We start from the raw sequence: 14325 nt of genomic DNA, 5'->3' as shown, positions 1-14325 counted from the left end.
GATGGGCTGGCAATTTGGGATTTAGCCGACCAAATTGTATTCTTATTGGTTAAACCAAAATAAAAAACGATGGTACAACATAACAAAATTTCATGCCAGCTGGGGCATTGCCCGGTTAAACAAGGCCCCTGTTGTTTTCGCCAGGGAACCAGGGCGAACAGCGAAAAGTCAGCTACTGGAACAAATCTGAAAACAAACCCCAACTCAACATCACCAGAGTTAAAGATCGGTACTATCAACGTAAGAAGCCTGAATGGCAAAGAAATGGAGCTAGCTAAGGAATTAGATAAGTACCAGATCGACATAATAGGGGTGACTGAAACAAAAAAGACCAAAACTGGTGAGATCTTTCTGAGCAATAAATACAAAATGTTATATTCAGGCAATGACAATCAAGGAAAAGAAGGAGTAGCCATAGTATTCAACACAAAATACGAGGCTAATCTTCTTGAATGGCAGTCAGTCTCAAGTAGAGTAATGTGGGCAAATATGAGAATGGGGAACTGGACAATGAGACTTATTTGTGCCTATGGTCCCACAGAAGGTTCTACTAAGGTAGAAGTGCAGCAATTTTTTGAGGCTTTAGAAAAAGCAACTGACAAAATGAAAAAGGAAAAGTTGGTCCTTGTTGGGGATCTAAATAGTAGAGTAGGAAATGATTGTGAGACATACAAAAATATTTTGGGAAAATTTGGAAAAAAGAGCAAAGCTAATAATAATGGCAAATATCTGCTGGATTTGTGCTCAGGACATGGACTGGTTATTACTAACACCATGTTCCAACATAAAAATGTGCACAAATTCACATGGAGAGAAGAGGCTAGGAATAAGAAAAGTCTCATTGACTATGTTATTGTTGATAGTGATGTTTTCTCCCTGGTGCAGGACACCAGAGTGTACAGAGGATTTGAAATTGGAAGTGATCACTATTTAGTCTTGAGCAGGATAAAATTGAATTTCATATTGAAAAGAATAACATGTAAGAAAGTTTTAAAGCGAATAAAAGTTGAGCAGCTCTCAGATGTGAACTGTAGACTAAAATACAGAAATATTATTGAAAAGAAAATGAAAGAGTTTGAGAACAGGAATCAAACCTTGGAGATTCAGTGGCAAACTCTGAAGGAAACATTGATTGATTCTGCCAGAGAGGCATGTGGTGAGGTTGTGTGCAAGGATAAAAAAATCAGAACTTCCTGGTGGACACAGGAAGTTAAAGAGGCAGTGAAGGAAAAGAAGAAAGCATATCAAAAGTTCCTGGCAAATAAGTCAGCTTTTACTCTTACAGAATACAGAGACAAATGTAAGAAAGCTAAACAGTGTGTAAAACTAGCTAAACAAAAGTCATGGGAGGACTTTGGCAAGAATATAGAAAATAAATATCAAGAAGGTGGCAAAATATTCTGGAGGTTGTTGAAGAAGCTTAGGAATGGAGGAAAGAGTGCTGTAAAAGGAATTAGAGATGATAAAAGTGAAATGAAAACAGGAGAAAAAGATATCCTTGAAGTATGGAGTAATTACTTTGAAAAACTGCTAAATGAAACAAGCAGTGATGACAGCACAGTGATAAAAAACACTGACCAGGCATGCAGTCAGGAATACATATCCATACCTGAAGTAGAAAAAGCCATCAAAGGCTTGAAATGTGGAAAGGCAGCAGGAGTAGATGATATTCGACCAGAAATGCTGAAGTATGGTGGTATAAGAGTCTTACAGTGGCTGCACTGCATAGTTCAGAAAGCCTGGACAGAGGGACGAATTCCCGATGATTGCAGTAGAGCACTCATAGTACCCATATATAAAAAGGGAAATAAAACTGAATGTGAGAATTACAGAGGTATTTCCCTACTGAGTGTTCCTGGCAAGATCTATGCAAGTATACTTGAGAAACGGTTGAGAAGAATTGTGGAAGAAAAGCTTGGTGAAGAACAAGCTGGATTCAGGCCAAATAGAGGCTGTCAGGATCAGATCTTCACTTTACGACAAATAGTCGAGAAAGCATGGGAATATAACAAAGATCTGTATTTAAGTTTTGTCGATTTGGAAACGGCATATGACAAGGTGCCAAGGGAGAAGCTATTCAATACGCTGCAGTTATATGGTGTCAATGGGGCATTATATCAAGCAATACTTAGTCTTTATTTGAGTTGTAAGTCAGCAGTTAGAAGTGAAGGAAGTACAGGAAGATGGTTTAATGTTAAATCTGGTGTGAGACAAGGATATACATTATCCCCTCTGTTATTCATTATCTATATGGATCACATTATGAAGGAATGTTGTATTAAACCTGATATCAAAATTGGAGATGTTAATGTCAGCTCTTTGCTTTATGCGGATGATGTTATACTTCTAAATAAATCCGCTACAAGTCTGCAAGATTCTCTGACTAAATTGAATAGCTGTTGTAATAGATATGGTATGAAGGTCAGCAATAAAAAGACAAAGACAATGAAAATAGGCAGAATCATTGAAAATGTCAACTGTGTTGTGAATGGAGAACCTGTGGAACAAGTAAAACATTTCATCTACTTAGGCACAATTTTTACTGAAGATGGTAAACTAAATATAGAAATAGACAACAGAATCAGCAAAGCTGGTATCGTGGGAAGTCAATTGAATAAATTCATATGGAATAAGAAAGAAATTAGTCGGAACACTAAATTAGCTGTATACAAGACTGTGTTCAAACCAATTTTAACTTATGGATCTGAGAGCTGGGTCAGATGTAAAACACTTGACCAAAGACTAGAGACCGCAGATATGAGAGTCCTGAGAAAGATTAGAGGCATGAACAGATGGCATCAATGGCAATATCATATTAAAAATGAGGATATTAGGAAAGAACTTGACATTGTCAGCATCCAGGAATGCGTTAGCAGAGCTAATCTCAGATGGTATGGTCACTTAAATAGAATGGGAGAGGAAAGATTAGCAAAACAAGTGTTCTCTGCCAGGTTGGCAGGAAAACGACCCAGAGGAAGACCAAGATATAGGTGGATTGATACGGTACAAAGCGCCTTAGACGATAGAAATATAAGATCTGATAATGTTGGAGTCTTGATAAGTAACAGACTGATTTGGAGGAAAATTGTAGATAGGAAGTTAGTAATGATGTAATTTTTTCATGTAGTACTGTCATATCCTGTACACCCCTTGAGGGTACATGGCAGGAATTTGATGATGATGATGATGATGATGAATATAAACTGAATCATGTAGTACTATCATAGTGGCTTCAGCACCCCATGAGAGTACGTACCAGGAGATTAATGGTGATATAATTTACTGCAGCCTTTCCACATTTCAGGTTGTTGATGGCATTTTCTATTTCAAGCACTGATGTATATTCCTATTTGCTTTCCTGTTGAGTGTGTTCTACTACCAAGCTGTTCATTACTTGTTGTAATTGATTTAATGGTATTGATATGAACACAGATGGATGAGAAAATAACTATTTATTAACTTAAAAGTTAATATTTTGTTAGTATTATATCCAGCATCTTCAGAGCATACAACACAAAGTTTGTTACAAATGCAAGACAACCACAATCCGGTGTAACAGTGGGGCTAGTATAAGTAATTGCAGCGTGCAACACAAGACTAAAGTCCTAATAGGGCGCCATCTAGGTTTTTTTTAAAAAAAAAGTAGTTCAAAGTTTTGAAATAGTAGTCCAAATAATAGTCTTATAAAGTTTGAAAAAAATAAAATAAAATAAAAGTAATTAATATTAATTTGATCTTAGGATGACTGTCTCCCAAATCTTTGGTAGATTTATACAGCCATACTTGTTAAGGTTTGGAGTATGTTTTAAGGCTTCTGTTGATTCCAGGAACAACCTCTCTGACTTGTACTTTTGAACTTTAGCAAAAGTACTACACAGAAGCTTCTGTGTAGTACTTTTGTTTTTTTCCAATTGATCCTGTGTGCTGGGGTATCTAATGCATGGTTTGCCAAACTCGACATGCGATAGCAAAAGTGCCAGATATTTTTTGTGTTCACTGAGGTGGATGTCCACAGTTCTTCCTGTCTGCCCGTAGTAGGCTTGATGACAAGAACAGGGCACTTCATAGACTCCTGGATGTGATAATGGAGTGAATCTGTTCTTGAGAGTTGCCAATTTCACATAAGGTTTAAATAAGGTGCACAGTTGGTGTTTATTAAGCACCCTAGTATCTTTTCAGATGGCCTTTAATGTATTGGATGGTGATAGTTTTGTTGTAGTCTTCTGTGGTAGATAGAGGGGATTTCTGGTTATCTATCTTATGGGGATTATAACCATTGGTTAAGAAGGTGTGACGTAGGTGAGAAAGTTCAGTAGTGAGAGCAATGTCATTGGAACAGATTGCTATGGGTTAGTGTTTTTAAGATACCATATTGTTGAGAAGGGTAATGGTGTGATTGTTTGTATAAGTATCTCCCTGTATGTGTGGGTTTTCTATAAACCGAAAATGATAAGGAACCTTCTGGAGGATGTGTGTCCAGGAAGGGCAGGCAGTCATTGCTTCTAGTTCCATTGTAAAGTGGATTTTAAGGTGCAGGCTATTTAGATGCACTAAAAATGTATTCGAGTTGTCTGGGCCATGTGGCCAAATAGCAAACACATCATCAACATAGTGTAGCCAGAGACTAGGTTTGAGAGTGGCTGTGTTGATAGCTAGTTTTTCCAGATGTTCTATGTTGGCTATGGGGGAACCCATAGCTGTCCCATCTAATTGTTTGTATATTTTCCCTTTCCATGTAAAATAACCTGCCTGTAATGTGAATTTAGATAGCTGAAATATATCTGGGGGAAATTGTGAATTTAGTAAGTTAAGTGTTTCAATCAATGGTACATTAGTAAATAATGAGGTGATATCAAAACTCACCATTAGGTCTGAACTATTTAAGGTGTGGTTTTCTAATATACTTTTTAGGTGGGTAGAATTTTTAACAAAAGAGGAGAATTGTTTGTATAAGTGGCTAGTAATTTGACTAAATGTTTAGCTAGTTTATATGTAGGACTATTTATACTATCTACGATAGGACGCAAAGGTGTACCTTGTTTGTGTATTTTAGGAGCACCATATAATCTGGTTGTTCTAACATGCAAGTGTGAGTTTTTTGACAATTTCTTTTGGCCAGGAAGTGACTTTGTTCAGTAACTTGCACACCTTATTCTTTTGTGAGTTGGTGGGATCTCGATCTATGATTTGATATGTAGACCGGTCTTGGAGCAGTGTATGCATTTTGCTTTCATATTCTGTTGTATCCATTACTACAGTGCTGTTTCCTTTGTCTGAGTTGGTTATTGTAATGTGGTTATTATTGCATAGTTCTTTTAGAGCTATTATTTCTTTATGTGGGATATTATTTTTGGGAGGCTCAGAATGGATTAGGATATTGGCCACGTCTAACCTAATATTATTGGCTATAGCTGGAGGCAAGTGGTATATCCTGTGTTCAACGGAAGCCATTATTTTGGTTTTAGGAACTTCTTTAAGAGTAATGGCAAAATTGTATCCAAGACTTAATGCACTCTTGGCCTCTTTGGATAAGGTTGTTACAATAGGTTCACAACGATGCCATCTTAATGAAATTGCGGCCGCTGCATAACACTGCATTGCTGGAGGATTTCAAATTTTTTCCGGTATCAGTTTTGAACTTTAGCAAATTCTTTATTGGCTGTCGAGTAGGAGATTCTATCCAAGATATCCCATAGCTCCGGGTTCAAAATGTCAGATAATCTGACCTTTTTTTTTTACCTAGATGGCACCCTATTAGGACTTTAGTCTTGTGTTGCACACTGCAATTACTTATACTAGCCCCACTGTTGCACTGGATTGTGGTTGTCTTGCATTTGTAACAAACTTTGTGTTGTATGCTCTGAAGATGCTGGATATAACACCAGCGAAATATTAGCTTTTAAGTTAATAAATAATTATTTTCGTATCCATTTCTGTTCATATCAATGCCGTTAAATCTATTACAACATGTCTGATGAACACATAAGCCTATCACATAAGCCACTTGTTCATTACTTGTTTCATTTTAGCAGTCCTTCAGAGTAAATTCTTCAGACATTTTGAATATGAAATATCATTAATCTTTTTCACATTGATCATCTTTGATTCCTTTACAGTACTTTTCTCCATTTTTAAGTTGTTTTTTTTTCTTCACCTCCAAACATTTTTACACTTTCAGGATATTTTTTCTTTTCTGTGTCCTTTCCAGACTTCCCATGACTTTTGTTGCTAGTGTTACACAGTGCTTCGCTTTCTTACATTTTTCTTAGTATTCTCTAAGATCACAATCTGTCTTCCTAGCCAGGAACTTTCAATATGCTTTCTTTTTTTTTTTTTTTTTTCTTGACTATCTCTTTATCATTTTTCTTAGTATTTTCTAAGACCACAAGCTGTCTTCCTAGCCATGAACTTTCAATATGCTTTCTTTTTTTTCCTTGACATCTCTTTAACTTCTTGAGTAAGAAGTTCCAATGATGGTGAGTGAGCAAGAAGTATATGAGGAATTGAGTAAATCTGATGTCAGCAAGACCATGCGACTTAATGGTATATCACCGTGTTTCTTAAGGGAATGTTTCACTGAGTTATCAACATCTTTAACTTACATTTTTAACATGAGTCTTAAATTAGCCCAGGTCCCAAAGGAGTGGAACGATGGCCAAATTGTTCCGCTGCATAGAGGAGGTGATAAGACTAAGGCTTCAAATTATAGGCCAATCTGCTTGTCTTGAGTCGTGGTCAAGGTGTTGGAGGAGCTAGTGAGAAAAAGGATTCTTTTTAATGGACAGTATGTCTTTGCTAAAGGAAGATTGTGTTTTAGCAATCTGCTTACTTATTATAACAAGATGACGAGTACATTGGATAAGGAGGGTGCATATACAGTAGTGTAATTAGATTTTGCAAAGGCTTTCAATAAATTGCCACATGACAAACTTGTAGTTAAATTGGATAGTAGATTAGCGCAAGCAGAAGCTCTAAACCTATGCTGCATTACTGTTAATATTGTGGGTGGGCTAGATGTTAGCTAATCCAAATATTGAACATTAAGACTCTACAATCCTTCATTAAACAGGGAAGTGATTTGGCATCATGGCAGTGAAATTCATCTACTGCCTAAAAAGTATTAAAATATCCATGCCTACTGCACTAACTCACACAACCTGTTGATTTGATTGGAAAGGTGATATTATGTCAGCTAACTAGAACAATAATTTGGCATTTTTTAATGTGAACCCACCCATGAAAACTTCGTAAACCTGTTGTGCATTTTGTGATGATTTTAAGATGAACAGTCAACTTAGGTGGGTGATATTGCAGTGCATGCACTTATAAAATGAACATTCTCTAGTTTGAAACATGTTGATATAAATGCCACATAGTGAAATTGAGGAACAGAAAAATGAGAATGATAAATCATATTGAATGTTTCATTTTAGATCAGGTGAAGTGATTTACTGGGTTTTGTTTTGTGATCCCTCCAAACAGAATAAATTCAGAACCATTGTTCAGTGCTACCTATCTGCAAATGATGTGTATTGTTTTTATGTTTTTTGGCAATCATTTGAAATCATTGAAATCATATATCTTTGTCTAAACTGGTAGTTAAAGGTAATGTTTTAACTGGAGAAGTGGTGAAGACTAAGATTCAGTTTTTGAGTTCATAACAGTGAAAATATTAGAAATTTTATTTTTTATTTTTTAACGATACTTGTGACATAATGATTAGAAATATATACACGTTAGCCCAAGAATAATATTTAATTTGCCAAATATTTCAGTCTGAATATTACAGACCATCTTCCGTGGCTACATAGGAATAGTTTTTAAAAAACAAAGTGGAATACGAACAATTGATCATTCATACATAGAACGCGGCGCATGATGTCATATCGCTAAGTATTAGAAGAGTAAAAAAAAAAAAAAAAATAATGTGTTATCCTGATTAAACTTTCCCAAATTTTTGATATAGATATACAGTCATTACGATTCAAGTTAGGACGTTGAAGTAAGGCCACTACACTTTCTTTAAATAAACGTTCAAATTTGTAACGACATATGTGTAGGAGGAGAGTCTTGGACCAAAGGATGTTGTGGTTTGTTTCTAATCCATTCTGAGCTAATCCAGATTTCTCAGGTTTGTTGTGTTGAATTGATGACTGATGCTCTTGAATTCTTTTTCCTATGGAACATCCAGTTTGTCCAAAGTAAGAAAGATTACAATTACAAGGAACAAACAAGTGAAAATATTTGTTTGAGGGTCACCACAAGTTAAGGGAAGTTCAGGTTTTACCATTTACATATTTACAACAGGGTTATCACACTGTAGAAGTACTACATTTTGCAGTAACAGATGGCCATGTGACAAGTTGGTTTATAAATTGCATTAGATGGAAGTTGTATAGTAATTAATGAGCTATATACACTGGCTTTATGCTAAATATTAGCAAGTTGTATTTAACTTACATGTTATATTATCAGATGTTTAAATGTTGTGCTGTTCAAGAGGACTTGAACATGCTGTCTTTGTATGTAGAGGAATGGGGCCATTAATTCACTATTGTAGAGTATAGGTTTGTATTACATATTTTATTAGTTGATGTATATATCCTTTATACGCTGGTGTCCAAAACCTAAAGACAAACACTATTTCTTAAGATTATAACTGCAAATTCAGATTGCTCAGCTTGAGGCAATTTGTATGACTGACGATTTTGAGTACAACACTGGTAAATATTTAAAATTTTTGCATTGTGTACAAAGGAATCATGTGGTAGCACTCAACAGGATAAAAGGCATAAGACTGAGCTAAGCGAATGGTGTTTGAAGGAAGCTCTTTTCTTGAAGGAATAAAGTTGCAAACTTGGATGTTTTGTAATGTCTTAAAGACATCATCTAGATCAGTGCTTCCCAAACTTATGGATGCAAAGTCCCCCTTGGAAAAATTAAAATATTTCACAGCCCCCATCGAAAAAAAAATTGTAATACAGACATATATTATTATAATATTTATTGTATTTTTATTCAATACAAAACATACACAGTGAATATTTCAAAAATCAAATGCAAATATTTCATTTTTAGCATCATACATACGCATTTGACATGACACACCTAGTCTTAAAACATTTAAAATTTTTCATTATTTCACGGCCCCCAGTTTGTGAAACTCTGATCTAGATGACTGCATACAAGGAAGAATTATTAGAAAGCATGAAGATGGCTGCAGAATTGCTGATATTGCCAGAGAGTTTGGAATCTCACATAACGTTGTATCCAAAATTCAATTGGTTTGAAATGGGCAGCATTTCAAACCAATGGAATGTGTTCCAAACATTTGCTAAGAGGTCATGCTTGCTCTACCAAGGAGCATGAAGACAGATTTTTGGTTATAATAGCAAAATATAATCGATTCAATGCTTCCATTCAAGCACAGATATCTCGATAAACTGTGCATGATGTCTGCGACAAGTAGGCCAATACACCCGAAGGTCTGTAGTCTTTTATCCACAACTCATTGTAGAGCACATTTTCAGTGGTGTTGTGTCCATGAAAATTGAACAAGACACTAATGAGCTAATGTACTCTTTACAGATGAGAGTCATTTTAGTCTTTCCTCTGATTCTAGACGACACTTGATCTGCCATGAAAGTGGTACTGCTTACCATCGTAAGAATGTTCTTGAAAGGGCTAGATACCACAGCTCTGAGTCATGGTTTTGGGAGGCATCATGCTTAATGAATACACTGAGCTACAAGTGCTGGAAAAAGGGACTATGACTGATGAGCGATATTGTGACGAGTTCTGCAATGTCATGTTCAGTTGATATTTTCGTGGTGCTATAGATGAAAAAATCATTTTTATGGATAGCAATGCCACACCACAAAGTACATGAGCAGTAGATATACTTCTGGAGACTAAGGATATTAATAGTATTAAGTGGCCAGCACACCCCACATCTCAACCTCATAGAACATGTTTGGGATGCAATAAGTAGACACATTGCTTCAAAATTCCTCTCCAGCAAAAGACAAGGACTTGCTTCTTGCTCTGAAGGAGTTTGCCTAAAGAACTCCTGAATCACTTGGTGCTAAGCATGATATGTTGTGGTGAGACCTGCATGACAGTTCGGGGTGACATATTCCATATTGAAATGTCTCTCTGCATAGTTTCTGTAAGCACTGTACATTAATTTCTTAACTACATCCTTAGGAAATTTGTAATTTTGCCAAAAAAAGTATTACAATTTAATTTGTACAAAATTTATAACTCATTATTATTGTTATTATTAACATCTGACCCTCATGCAGTCAGAGACATCATGGGAGGTACACACTATCGCACACAGTGCTCATCCAACCTTGCCTTAAGCTGATTCAATGTGTCTACATTCATAACACACTCAGGCAGTTCATTCCACTCGCCACCCACTCTCCATGCAAAGAACATTCTCCTCACACCCACCTTGTACAATTTTCAGTGATGGCTTCTTGTTCTACCTCCCCTCCCCACCCCATTCTATTAAAAATCTCCTCTATATCAAACTAATAATAACTAGCTTTTATGTCTCAATCCTTTCCTACCCACATTCCAAAGACTACTGACCACCTTTGTAAATCTTCCCTGGACATTTTAAAGTTTCCCCACCAAGTGTATACTTTCCATTCTCGCTGTTTACCAAATTTCAAAACTTACACTTTGCAATATTGAAGTGATAGTTCCACTTATTGATGCAATATCTATTTAAGTCCTCCTGTAAGGCCATAAGGCCATAGCATCTACTTGCCTTCCCAATTTTGTATCATTTGCAAACAGCTGTATAACATTAATATACAAATTGAGCAACAATGGTTTCAAAATTGACCCCATGTCGCACACCACTAATGACCCTCCTCTTTCAGGATACTGCACCGCCATATACAATTTTCTGATACCTATCTGACAGCCAGTCACTGATACAACTCAGAAGTCTGTTATCCAATCCCATCTGTTTCAATTTATATAACAGCTTATCATGTGGCAGTCTATCAGAAGTTTTGCAAAATCCAAGTTACACCACATTATATGCATCTCCTATGTCCAAGGTATTTGTCACTTTGTTATAGTACATAAGTAAGTTAGTGAAACATGATCTCCCCTTAACAAACCCATGCTGATAACCACAGAGAATACTGATATCAACCCATTTCTGTTTCCTACCTCTCACCAATCTCTCTAGTACCTTTACCACAACTCCTTATGTCATTGGTGAGGTTATACTAGAAGAAACTGACCAGGCTAGGGATCTTAGAGTTTTAGTAGACAGGAAGTTGAAGGGTTATATAGCACAAATTGTAAATACAACTCAAAGAATAATTGCAATGCTGAAACAAAACTTGACATGTAAAGATAATGAAGTCATTTTACCTCTTTACAAGGCCTTGATACGACTTCACTTGGACTGTTGCGTGCAGGTCTTGTCTCCTACTTTCTGTGGTGATTCTGATACAATGGAGATATTGCAAAGGAGAGCATTAAAAATGGTATCAGGATTGTGGAATATTGATTATGAAGACAGGTTGAGAATTTGTAGGCTGCAGACACTAGCAAACAGGAGAAAGAGGAATGACATGATTGAGAATTAAACTTCTGAAATGGTTATACAGAATTTCAGTAAATGGAATTTTTCATTTTCTGGAGGGTGGAGAAAGGATGTGAGGGCATCCTTGGAAGTTGAGAATGAATTCTGTCAAGAAGGGGTAAGGACTAGATTTATTCTTTCATAGACTGGTGCATGATTGGAATGGATTGCCATTGGATGTTGTGTGTTCAAGTAGTATGAATGAATTCAAGAACAGATATAACAGCTAGTGCTATGGCCTCCCTCAATGAGTTCCTGACTCCCTAGAGGTCAATGATAATAAAGATAGTTTTTTTGTGTAATATAATTTATTAGTATGCTGGCAATAAATTTATATCCATATTTGGCTGTAGTCATGAACATTTTTTCACATACAAGTAAAAATGTAGTTTGACTTTAGCTTTAGGGCAGCAGTGTATATTTATGTATACTGTATATAATCTGGAGCTAATAAAATAAAGGGATAATACAGGTGGCAACATTTAACTGCATAATGGTTATTTGCATAAAAAGTGAAAGTTGCGAACTGTTTCTGTTGCAGATGTGTCTGATTAACTTCGTAATGCTTATTCGCATATAATGATTTTTAAACATATCCAAACTGATAATAAGCCGAAAGGCTATTATTTTTAAACATATCCAAACTGAGTTGAATTTCATATTTTCTAACACATTTTGTGACGATGAGTAGATAGCTATTTTTTCAAAATGTATATTTTATTTTATTTTTTTAAATTTTTCTGAAATTTCACGTCAGAAATTTTTAGAATTTTTCAGCTTGATTGGTCCTTAAGGTGTTTCCCACTCAGACATAAATGCTATACATACATAGAGATTTACAACATAGTATAGTATCATGTATGTATATATGTTCTCACATTATGTAGAATTCCTACATAAATATGTAATTTCTTATTCGTTAGAAAGCAGCATTTTTTTTTTCTTGCAGGGAAATGCAAAACAACAGAGCAAAAAAAATTTTTTTTATACATCTTAAAAAATCAAAGTGATCATCAGCTATTTTCATACTGAGAAGGTTTTGATATCAGAATTGTTCAATTTAATTATAGTAAAATTGATTCATTAATTTACAAACTTGTTGCGTGCATTTAGCCACTTTATCCAGTCAGGTACAGAAGCAATAGAATTATCAACAGAAAAATTGATGTGAAGTAAAAAAAAAAAAAAAAAAAAAAAAAATCAGAGGCTACAACAAGTACACCACTGTTCCTAATTCAGAAGATATCCTTATTAAAGCAGCTACAGTAGTACAATCGGAACAATTACTCCATGCAATATCTATTGGGGGGGGGGATACCGATTGCAGTCATCTCCCATAAAACTTAAATTTTTTAGAGGCGTAACATCTGAGGAGGATCCCCTTGATGTTCCCATTTTAAGTGTCGTGCTTTTTTGCAATCAAGGTGTCAACTCAATACAGAACAACTCCAACAGTAAGTAATACCCTGTATGCGATGGTAAGCAGTACCACTTTCACGGCAGATCAGGTGTCATCTAGAATTGGAGGAAAGACTAAAATGACTCACCTTTAAAGAGTACATTAGCTTATTGGTGTGTTGTTCAATTTTCATAGATACAACACTACTGAAAATGTGCTTTACGATGAGTTGTGGATAAAGAGATGTAGACTACAGGCCTTCGGGTGTATTGGCCTACTTGTTGCAGACATCTTGTACAGTTTGTCGAGTTATCCTCACATCTGTGCTTGAATGGAGCTGACTTGGAAGCTGAACTGCCATTGTGCATCGATTACATTTTGCTGTTATAACCAAAAATCTGTCTTCATGCTCCTTGGTAGAGCAAGGACGACCTCTTAGCAAATGTCTGGAACACATTCCATTGGTTTGAAGTGCTGTTCATTTCAAAGTGAATTTTGGATACAGCCTGGATACAACGCAATGTGCGATTCCAAACACTCTGGCAATATCAGTAATTCTGCAGCCATCTTCATTCTTTCTTATAATTCTTCGATGTGTGAAGTCATCTAGATCACTGCTTCCCAAACTGTGGGCCTCGGCCCCCTTGGGGGGCCATTAGTTTTGTTGAGGGGGGCTGTGAAATAATGAAAAATTTTAAATGTTTTTAGACTAAGTGTGTCATGTCAAAGGTGTACTTAAGATGCTAAAAATTCAATATTTGCATTTGATTTTTGCAATATTCACTGTGTATGTTTTGTATTGAATATAAATACAATAAATATCATAATAATATATGTCTGTATTACGATTTTTTTTTTTTTTTTTTTTGTTTTTTTATGGGGGTTGTGAAATATTTTAATTTTTCCAAGGGGGCCTTTACATCCATAAGTTTGGGAAGCACTGATCTAGATGATGTCTTTAAGACATCCAAGTTTGCAACTTTATTCCTTCAAGAAAAGAGCTTCCTTCAAACACCATTCACTCAGCTCAGCCTTTTGCCTTTTATCCTGCTGAGTGCTATCATGTGACCCCCCCCCCCTTTTGAGCACAATTCGAAAATTTGAATGTGCACCCGCTTTCTACTCAGAATCATCTGATTATGCAGTTGTAATCTTCAAAAGTAGTATTCATTGTGTTGGACACCAGTGTATTACTACATTTATTTTCGGGTCTACATTATATGAGTTTATCATGATTTTCATTTAGATGAGTTGTGTTGGATTAGATTTTATTGGAGGAGCTATGGGTGACTACTATAAATGCAGTCATATT

General features: G+C 35.8%; 1 protein-coding gene across 2 annotated transcripts in view; it reads left to right on the top strand.

Moving 5' to 3' along the window:
* Non2 (upstream activation factor subunit spp27 homolog Non2) overlaps positions 1-14325 on the top strand; it is a 545408-nt gene that overhangs the window by 77483 nt on the left and 453600 nt on the right. The gene's annotated exons all lie outside the window — the stretch shown is intronic.

The sequence above is a fragment of the Typopeltis vanoorti genome, chromosome 5, assembly GCF_054136105.1.
Source record: "Typopeltis vanoorti isolate ZY-2024b chromosome 5, IOZ_Tvanoo_1.0, whole genome shotgun sequence".
Lineage (NCBI taxonomy): Eukaryota > Metazoa > Arthropoda > Arachnida > Uropygi > Thelyphonidae > Typopeltis > Typopeltis vanoorti.
Note: the sequence above shows the minus strand (reverse complement) of the source record. Positions and strands in the feature narration are given on the sequence as shown.